The sequence below is a fragment of the Engraulis encrasicolus genome, unplaced genomic scaffold (genome assembly GCF_034702125.1).
Source record: "Engraulis encrasicolus isolate BLACKSEA-1 unplaced genomic scaffold, IST_EnEncr_1.0 scaffold_26_np1212, whole genome shotgun sequence".
Taxonomy (NCBI): Eukaryota; Metazoa; Chordata; class Actinopteri; order Clupeiformes; family Engraulidae; genus Engraulis; species Engraulis encrasicolus.
The window spans coordinates 3,004,779-3,015,694 of NW_026945555.1; the positions used below are offsets into that span (position 1 = coordinate 3,004,779).

The window sequence follows — 10,916 nt, forward strand, 5'->3', positions numbered from 1 at the left end:
GAAGAAGAAAAAAAAATCTCAGGCGAGAAGTACCGAACTCTGCATTCCAATTGGTTACTCGCTTACTCGCCTCGCTCGAAGATAAAATATTTTCAACTCGGGATCCGCCCACATCTTATCGCTTGTACAGTACTCGCCTACTCGCATGGTAGTCTCACTGGAACACATTGAGATTGTATTGATGTCATTCTCTGAGCGAGTAACTAGCAGCAACGTGTGTGTACGGCCCTTTCGGTCCCCCATACTCAAATAGCGGTCCGCAGACCTTTTGTAGCCCCCAGGGCATCTATCTCTGGCCCTCGAATGATTCAGATTTTTATTTTTTTTTCCATAATTATCCCCAAATAGTTTTTTTTTAATGCTAAGCCCCTCTTAAGACTACAAATAAAGTTTTGAGCCTCTTGAATATTTAATATTGGCTGTTTTTATTGCCTTTAATCAACATTGCATCACCTGAGATGTCGTCCTCTTTGCTTGGTCCATATTATTGCAGCTACACTTGTGAATTATCATTATGCATGTCAGGGCTGCTTAAACAGAGCTTTGTGTTATCTTCAGGGTTATAGGTTCTCTCACTAGGCCTTCAGATCATCTCATGTCACACAAAAAATACTGAAGGGTGGCAATGAGAGCCAGGCAGGCACCTCGCCCAACACTGTTCCTTTGTTGGGAGGAATTTGGCCCTCTGGGACTTTTAGATTGAGAATAAATGGAGTTCCCTTGGCACTGTAGATGGCAGTAGCGCACATGATAAATTCTAGCCATGACCAAACACCACAGAAAGAGAGGAAGAAGGAGGGGACAACGTCCCCTTAGGAGACCAACCTTGAGCACACCCCTTTGCCTGGGGGTGGGCAGAGTTTGAATCATTAGGCTCGTTTGCAACCACGCAGCAAAAGATTTGATCAAAACGTGATTTGCTTGGTCATAAAAAGGAGGGGATAACTGCGTCGCAACCAAGCTGGACACATCAGGACGACGAGATTTCAACAGCGGCAAAGAAGGTGGATCTATAGGTCTGTGGGTGGATCTACCTTTTTTGACAGCGGGTGTACCAGGGCGCCCTCTCGTGGAATTAAATCATCATGGCACTAATTCCATGACGTGCTTACCAATGTCGGCACATGCTTGTGAAATCCGAGACTCTCTGCCTCTCGGAGAGAAATCGGATGGTCTTGAGGTAGAGACACGGGTTACTACTCAGTGAATCATGGTACAACTCTTAGTTAAATTTGTGATGATTTGGCTTCACTTCCATGTTATAATTCAGTTAATTAGTGCTCACTTTAGGCTATTCATTTTGTGTTTTGGGACCAAAGTCGTCATTCAGATAGGACCGTTTTAAAATTACTTAACAGCGCCAACCCATGCTGCGAGGATTGAACCCAGGTGTTCAATATGTAGCTTTACCATGGCGCGCCAACCACAAAGGCCACTCTGTTTCGTGCACTTTCATACAAAAAATACCAGATAAGTCTCTCGCAACTGGTCTGTTTCCACATTAACCATCAGCAACTAAAGCCTCCCCCCCGTGTTTCGGTGCAGTTTCGAACCGGGGACCTCATGAATGGAAGTCAGGCGCGCAACCACTACTCTAACCGTCGAGCAGGCGGCCCGCGGAATAATACTGTTTTTGTAACCTACGGCATACACTCCTAACGTGGCGAAGATGGAGCATCTGACGACAGGGTGGTTTGTTTCTTTTTTTTCTGTTGTAAGTGGGTTGTGCGACCATACATATGGATGATACCACTCTGAGTATGCTGCATTTGAGCATGAAATGCATTTCAGCATGTAGAAAATGAAGCACGTTCAACTACACACACATGAATCACATGAGCTATGAACACCAATCACGGCAGATTCCTCACATCATGGAGGAGGTCTTCTTGCCCGGCAGTTGCTTTCTGCTACTGCGTAGCTGCTTGACAAAAATTTTGTTCCCGCGATGGTTCAACGCCATGTGACACGACTGCCGCGCAGAGGTCACTCCCTTCAACTGCGTCTTGAACGGCAAATTCTAACCAGGATGCTTCACGCGGACACACTGAGCATGCTCGCTGCCTAGCAAATTTTCAACCTCGCAGGAAAGACGCTGTCATGAACGCCCTTATTGCCACGGTCTGATGGTGTGTGAGTGTTATGCATTGTTGTTTTTGAATGGGTAAGCTGTTAGGCTGTCAGACTTGCATCCCAAAGTTTGCCGGTACGACTCCTGACCCGTCTGGTTGGTGGGGGGAGTAATTAACATGTGCATGGTACTGTCCCGCCGCACTGCTTCCTTGGGCCGCATTTGGGGGGATGTCCCCGTGCCTGGTTGAGGCATTAAAGGGACAGTTTGGTCAATTTCAACATGCAGTTGTAATGCTCACACTACCCTGGACTTGTCAGTGCCTGAGATATTTTTTTCTTCTTCTTCAGCCGTTTCCGAGATCCTGGTCATTGTAATGGGGGCAGCTCTTTGTTTACATTTCAAAAAACATTTTTTATAAAAACATATTTATTCCCAAAAACATCCAAAAGGTTATAAAACATCAGCAGACAACTAGCAAACAGCAGTACCTTTTGGGAAAATATTTGGAGTTGGCCTATGTTTCATTTTTTAAAAATGTAAACAAACGCTGCCCCCATTAGAATTGCTCATATCTCGTTTGTGTCAAATTTTGTTGTGTGCAGTGTGCAGTGAACACTTGTGTGCTGTGGAGTGCCGTGTCACAATGACAATGAGAGTTGGCGTTTCCCAGTTGGGCTTATATGGAGTTTCCCCTGTTGGGCTTATAGGAAGTTTCCCAGTTGGGCTTATATGGAGTTTCCCAGTTTGGCTTATTCAGTGAGTGTGTTTGTGTTGTTGTTTGTGTTTTTGAATGATTCAGTGAGTGATCCCCGTCTTTCTAGTCTTGTATTCATTTGAACGGTTAAATGGTGTGTGTGTCATAAGGTGTCTACATTCTGTGGGGGAGGGAACTAAAACCTCTGGGTGTTTTGTTCCTGGGGGGGGGGAGACATTTCAGGGTGGACATTAGTAAGCAGTGCAGCAGTTATGTGAGTTGGTCCAGGTGCGGCGGAGGTGATGCGGGGTAATGTGTTCGGGTTGAACAGTTAGATAGTGTGTGCGTGTGCGTGTGTGTGTGTGTGTGTGTGTGTGTGTGTGTGTGTGTGTGTGTGTGTGTGCGTGTGTGTGTGTGTGTGTGTGTGTGTGTGTGTGTGTGTGTGTGTGTGTGTGTGTGTGTGTGTGTGTTGTGACCAACAGAGGAACTGGTTAACTGTTTTAACTGTTGAGGAATCTGCAGAGTAGCACACACTACAGGATGTGATATTGCGTCAGCGCCTTTGAGAGTGCTTTTGTGTGTGCTTGTGTGTGTGTGTGTGTGTGTGTGTGTGTGTGTGTGTGTGTGTGTGTGTGTGTGTGTGTGTGTGTGTGTGTGTGTGTGTGCACGTGCATGAGCACCTTTGTGTATGCGTGTCGGTGTGAGTGTGTGTGTGTGTGTGTGCGTGCGTGCGTACGCAAGCGCGCGCACGCTTGCATGCTTGTGTGTGTGGGTGTGTGTGTGTGTGTGTGTGTTGTGCTGGGTTTGTGTTTTGAATGGTTGCTGGTGTGTGAGATCAGATCTCCCTCAGGGGCCAATAGAGGAAAGAGGAAAAGGAAGTGGGATGAAGTGCAGCACATGGCAACTGAATGAGTATCAAGGATGACGACAATGCACTTCCACATGTTCACTATTAAGCATTGTTATTATTATTATTATTATTATTATTATTATTATTATTATTATTATTATTATTTTTAATAATAATAATAATTAATAATAATTAATAATAGGGACTATAGCATAATATCAATGCACTTCCACATGTTCACAATTAAGCATTGTTATTATTATTATTATTATTATTATTATTATTATTATTATTATTATTATTATTATTATTATTATTATTATTAATGATCATAACATAATATCAATGCACCTATCAGGGGTGGAAATTTTGAAATCTACCAGTCACTAGCTATTTTTACCACTCAAAGTGACTGGTAGGTTGAAAAATGTACCAGTCAGCCCTGAAATGTACCCGTCCTTGGCGGGTGGACGGGTGTTTATTTATTTATTAACTCTGGAACCTATACATGATCAATATCAAGCATTATTATTATTAATTATGAAAACATAATATCAATGCACTTCCACATGTTCAATATTAATAATTATTATTAATTATTAAACATAACTGAGGTCATCTGGCCTGTAGTTCTGCGCTACTTGGGGCTCGAACCCTCAACCTACAAGTCAAAGCTCCAGTGTGGGTGAGCTTAGCTTTCTACTGATACTGTATGAGGCTTCAGGAGGGAGGTTTACCAATGTTCTACTGATACTGTATGAGGCTTCAAGAGGGAGGTTTACTAACGCTCTACTGATACTGTATGAGGCTTCAGGAGGGAGGTTTACTAACGTTCTACTGATACTGTATGAGGCTTCAGGAGGTTTACTAACGCTCTACTGATACTGTATGAGGCTTCAGGAGGGAGGTTTACTAACGTTCTACTGATACTGTATGAGGCTTCAGGAGGTTTACTAACGTTCTACTGATACTGTTACTAAGGCTTCAGGAGGTTCACTAACGTTCTACTGATACTGTATGAGGCTTCAGGAGGTTTACTAACGTTCTACTGATACTGTATGAGGCTTCAGGAGGGAGGTTTACTAACGCTCTACTGATACTGTATGAGGCTTCAGGAGGTTTACTAACGCTCTACTGATACTGTATGAGGCTTCAGGAGGGAGGTTTACTAGCGTTCTACTGATACTGTATGAGGCTTCAGGAGGGAGGTTTACTAACGTTCTACTGATACTGTACGAGGCTTCAGGAGTGAGGTTTACTAACGTTCTACTGATACTGTATGAGGCTTCAGGAGGGAGGTTTACTAACGTTCTACTGATACTGTATGAGGCTTCAGGAGGGAGGTTTACTAACGTTCTACTGATACTGTATAAGGCTTCAGCAGGTTTACTAACGTATTACTGATACTCTATGAGGCTTCAGGAGGGAGGTTTACTAATGTTCTACTGATACTGTATGAGGCTTCAGGAGGTTTACTAACGTTCTACTGATACTGCATGAGGCTTCAGGAGGGAGGTTTACTAACGTTCTACTGATACTGTATGAGGCTTCAGGAGGGAGGTTTACTAACGTTCTACTGATACTGTATGAGGCTTCAGGAGGTTTACTAACCTGATACTGTATGAGGCTTCAGGAGGGAGGTTTACCAATGTTCTACTGATACTGTATGAGGCTTCAAGAGGGAGGTTTACTAACGCTCTACTGATACTGTATGAGGCTTTGGGAGGTTTACTAACGCTCTACTGATACTGTATGAGGCTTCAGGAGGGAGGTTTACTAATGTTCTACTGATATTGTATGAGGCTTCAGGAGGTTTACTAATGTTCTACTGATACTGTATGAGGCTTCAGGAGGGAAGTTTACTAATGCTCTACTGATACTGCATGAGGCTTCGGGAGGAAGGTTTACTAACGTTCTACTGATACTGTATGAGGCTTCAGGAGGGAGGTTTACTAACGTTCTACTGATACTGTATGAGGCTTCAGGAGGTTTACTAATGTTCTACTGATACTGTATGAAGCTTCAGGAGGTTTACTAACGTTCTACTGATACTGTATGAGGCTTCAGGAGGTTTACTAACGTTCTACTGATACTGTATGAGGCTTCAGGAGGTTTACTAACGTTCTACTGATACTGTATGAGGCTTCAGGAGGTTTACTAACGCTCTACTGATACTACATGAGGCTTTGGGAGGGAGGTTTACTAACGTTCTACTGATAGTGTGAGCGCATGCACACACGCACATGGCAACAGAAACACATGCGTAGACACATCCTGTGGACATAATATATGCCCACACACACACACACAAACACAGACACAGCACGAAAAGGGGGATTTGTGACAATGAACTCGTCCCAAATCGCCCACGGACTTGCCTAACTTTCGTCTGATTTTGAGCGCTGAGAGAATGCGAAATTAACAGTTTTGGGGACACGTAAATCGCCCGGAAGCGAATCAGAGCCGTGGAGAGGTCTCACAGCAGGGTGTTAATGGCCCAACGATTAACATGAAAGGCAATGACAGCCAGCCCGGAACGCGGACTAGCCTTGCTCTTATTGGACGAAAAAGACACGTGACTCAAAGTAAAAGAGCTGCGCTGTTGGTTAGCAGGGTCGGCAGCTACGACCTTCTATTGGTCACGTTGGATTAATTTATGCATACCGTAGGCCTATACAGTAGGTCCGTATAATTATGCAAAAATTATTATTACAATATACCTAGGTTGATTTTACTTTGTATATTCACATCATTATGTTCACATCATTATAGACTGCACTGTGATGGGGCTTCAGCATGCATGATGTGAATTTATTGCTAAAATGAAAATGAATGAAATGAAAATGAATTTGTTAAATGCTTTTAATATCACACCAAACAATGTACACACACTTAGACAGGAACCGTGCATTTCATAAATATACATAATTTAAAACTACACACATACCCTGCAAACAATATACTCTAGGCTATATGCAGTGATGTATACAGTAGCCTACTCAGGTCACAAATGTACAACTCAGAAACAAACACGCATCTCTCTCCCAAGCGGCGTTTCCGATTGTCTCCCACGTCCTAACACTGGCCGTCAGAGCATTGAATAAATCTTAATACTCAACAGCACTCAAATTTTGCCTAGTAGAACAGGTGAGGTCAGGCATAAACGCGCTGTCCTGACCGTCTGTTAAGACAATGCGATGCGACACAGAAAAGACGGGCGGCTCTCCGTGCATAGTGACTAAAAGTTAGCATCAACTTTGAAAAAGGGTCAAGTCACCATCAGAAGAAAACGGCCGTCTTGTAAAACATGTGTTTGAGTGAAACGGTAGACGGTAGGGACTTTGCGAGGCTATTTATTTAATGCCTACATATAACGTGACCCAAAATGTCTCTAAGCTGCACGTTGCAATATAGCCAAGTATTCGAGAAAACCTGATGCAGCCAGAGTCCAACAACTTCAATGCACCAGAAGTGAATTCGCCTTCTAGTTGGGTGCGTGCGTCACGTGTATTTAATAGAATATATGCGCATGTACAATACAGCTACCTTATTACCTGGAATATTTTTGAGGGCTGATATTACAAAAAGCTAGTAGGTAATTTTACTTTTCTTTTCTCTACCTACAATTCAACCATGAGTGGTTGGCTCTGTCCACCCACCAGTTTGAACTAAATAACTAAGAATTTTTGTATTTTATTATTTTTGAGGCGGGGGGGGAGAGAGAGAAAGGGGACAATAAGTTCAAAAATGTAAATAATTTTTTTTAATTTTTTTTTTAAACGGATTTCATAGGCCCCTACGACAGGTTAGGTTTGGGAAGGGCACAATTCATAAAACTCAGAAACATAGAATGCTTTTTCAAAAAAAGGGTTCTATGTTCCCCGCTGCATCCAAGTAGACTGCTGCCACATTGCTAAGAGCAGGTTGTTATTACACCTCTGACAGGTTAGGTTTAAGGATAGTTTTAGTCAGGGCACATACAAAAATGGATTTGAGTAAAAGTTGTCAATTCATAGTAAATACGTGGTAAATATGAAAGTAAGAGGAAAAATAGTACAGGTACAGCATTTTAGTGCAGACTATACAGGTATGTACAATATTATAAACATTGCTGTTGATTATGTTCTTCAGCCGCCAATCATGCCAGCAGGGTCTACTGAAGGTCTCTGGTCACTGCTTCCTCGTCATACTGCAACAGGCACTCAGTCTCACTTCTGGGAGCTGTAGAAACAACAAATAAATAAATACTTCGTCATGCACCTCATATTGACATAGCAAATATATCAATAAGCAAGACATATTGAGCCCAACAGGGATAATCTTACACTATATCAGTTTTCTGTGGTCTCTTGTAAGATTGCCCATCACCATCCTGCAGGACACTACCGTCTCCCTGCCAGGATCTGTAGGATGTAAGAAAATAAATCAAAACATAGCAATGCACAGCATTGACAACTTATCTATAAAGTAGCACAAGTCATATTGACAATGTAGGACAGGGGTGGGGAACCTATGTCTCTAGGGCCGTTTGCGACCCTTGAGGCTGTTTTATCCGGCCCCCGATATAATTTTAATGCAATTCCATCTTCACATGAAATATGACATATTTTGTAAAGGAATCTTAGAAAATACATTAGCAATACAATTAAGTAATATTCAGGGAACCTGAAGAAGTTGGCGTTTGTTTAAATGTGGCTGCCTTCAATATAGGCCTAAAGTGAAAGGGAAAATCCTGGTTTGTGTTCATAGTACGGCCCTTGGAGGACTTTTATGGCCCCTCGGATGAATTTGAAGTGGCCATTCGAATGAGAAAGGTTCCCCAACCCTGACGTAGGCTATAGGTTAAGCTTACCCTCTTTCACTCTACTGTGCCCATTTCGGGTTGACCTCCACACGTGTCTGTAGCACAGCACACAGGATTGCAGGACACAGCATCCTGCAGGACACTGCAAAAAACAAGGGGAACGAATAAATGACCTGTCCAGTTCTATAAAAAAGAAAAGAAATTTGATGCAGTGCCAGAGCTGTGGTAAAAGTAACCTTGGTTGTATCATCTAGGACTAGGGTGTGTGTGAGTGTGTGGTAAATCCAGTGTTCACATTATTCAGATATGAGAATTAATTCATTAATTTTAACTGATATCACCACATACCGATATCAGTGCCATTTCACCCTGCCAAGACACTGGACCTTCTATGATCAGGGCGTCCTCGTCATACTGCAGCAGGCACCCTGTTGTTTCTACAGCTCCTAGAAGAGAGACAAATAAATTAAATATTTCGCCATGCATCTCATATTGACATAGCTAATGTATCAATGAGCAAGTCATATTGGTCACAAAAGAAGTTAATCTTACATTCTTTCAGTCTTCTATGGCAAGACTGCTCCTCATAAGAGCTGTTAGGCCTTCAAGTGATTCGTCTTCGCCATATTACGAGACAGCAGCCTGTGAAAACATGGTAAACAGAATAACCCATTAACCTTGGGTCCTAATATAATACATGGACATAAACTACCCTACATTATTTAGACAATGTCAGTAGACCTCCACGTGAAACAATAAGAAAAAGTGACCATGCATAATTTCAATTTCTTGAAGAGGCCAGCTACACTTATTTGTGCAACAAGTGCTGTTTTGAGGACCCATACGTTTTAAGGACATGCTGCCTACTGTTGCAAATGCCAGGGTATTTCACATTGATTTCGGGGTGGCGTGCTCTATGCCAGTGTTTCCCAACCTTTTTTTGTCTTAAGTACCCCCTAAGCCTTTTCTCATACCACAAGTACCCCCTGACTCATGCTTTATATCCCAATGTGACTATGCTCCATACATGTTTTCATTTTTCCAAGTACCCCCTGCAGGGTGCTCGCGTACCCCTGGTTGGGAAACACTGCTCTATGCAACACTTATTTGTGCAACAAGTGCTGTTTTGAGGACCCATACTTTTTAAGGACAGGTTGCCTACTGTTGCAAATGCCAGGGTATTTCACATTGATTTCCAAACTATTTATTTCCTAACTACAGGGACGTTAGTCGATACATAGTAATGACGCTACGACCAAGCTACTAGGGAATGTAATTAAACTAGTCGCTTCGCTACTGCCCAGCACTGAAAACCAACATACCCAGACGGCACACCAATCTTGCCAACGTCGCCTAGATGCATTTTTGCCGCTGTAAAATACATTGGCAAGACGTCCAAGCGTTAGTTCATCAGCGAAATGCCGGGCAGACGTGAAAAATGAGCAGTGCCCAGCAACTAGTTGATGAGCTAACGCAATAGCATGCTAACGGTAGCCTTTGTCAATCTTAAACGCTGGGAGATGGTCACTCCCATGTAAGATCACTCCCGGACGTGAAGTCCCAGGTGATCCTATCAATCCCAGGCGTTCTATCCCACCCGATTACATTTCTCGTATTATCATACACTACCACATACAAGCAATTTAGGGTTAGGTTTAGGATTAGGATTAAGGTAAGGGTTAGGTTTAGGGTACGTAACAAAAAACTAACATCAAAAAGATAACTAGCTCGGTGGGCTCGATAGTCTGGCTAGTGGGAGCGAACCGACTGGGGATCGAACCGCGCTGGGAGCGACAAACTGGGAATCATCTTTAGGCAGGGGAAAGGCAATTGAGAACGAGCAATGTCAAACAACTTACCATCAACAAGTATACTTAACATATTCACCGTTTCACTACTGCATTTTGTCATTACGATGCTCGCAAGTTATCAGAATTTACTAGCGTACAGCAGCAACAAGAGTAGTCACATTCATTGAGGGGACTTGTGCTACAACTTAGCAATGGCGGATCTGTGTTCAGAGGAGCTATTCAATCGCTCTTGAGTACTGAAACTTTAAACGACAGTTGAGTAAAATTTACTTACATGTATGTGAAGCCCATTTTCCGTTGGTATGTGAGGAACTTTCCCCCATATCGCCAAGAAACTTGTAACAGTGAAACCACACAGACAGCGCGTGGTTCTGTTCAGATAGGTCGGTGTTGTTGACCGGGACTCACTAGAACGACGCCCTTTCGTGACTTACCGCTTACGTCATACGACCCTAAACCTAATCCTAACCCTAACCTTAACCCTAAACCTAACCCTAAACCTAACCCTAACCTTAACCTTAACCCTAAACTTAACCCTAACCTTAAATCGCTTGTTTGAAATGTTTGATTACCATGTGAAGTCACGAGAGGGCGTCAAACTAGTGAGTCCCGTTGTTGACCGCGGTAGATGGCTTCTTTGTGGCTTGTGTGTGGAATTCGCATTGTGCGAATTAGTTGTACTG

At 42.9% G+C, this 10,916-nt stretch overlaps 1 long non-coding RNA gene across 4 annotated transcripts; it reads right to left on the bottom strand.

Annotated features, from left to right (window-relative positions):
• Positions 1-7,476: 7,476 nt before the first annotated feature.
• Positions 7,477-10,623, bottom strand: LOC134442954 (uncharacterized). Of its 4 annotated transcripts, XR_010033512.1 has the most exons (5): positions 8,975-9,489; positions 8,771-8,868; positions 8,471-8,564; positions 7,944-8,021; positions 7,477-7,839 (listed from the first exon to the last, which is right to left on the bottom strand). It is a non-coding gene; the product is annotated as an uncharacterized LOC134442954 (long non-coding RNA). The 4 variants fall into 4 exon arrangements; XR_010033513.1 differs by adding an exon at positions 10,508-10,623 and having other exon boundaries at positions 7,477-8,564; positions 8,975-9,064; XR_010033511.1 differs by having other exon boundaries at positions 7,477-8,021.
• Positions 10,624-10,916: the final 293 nt, after the last annotated feature.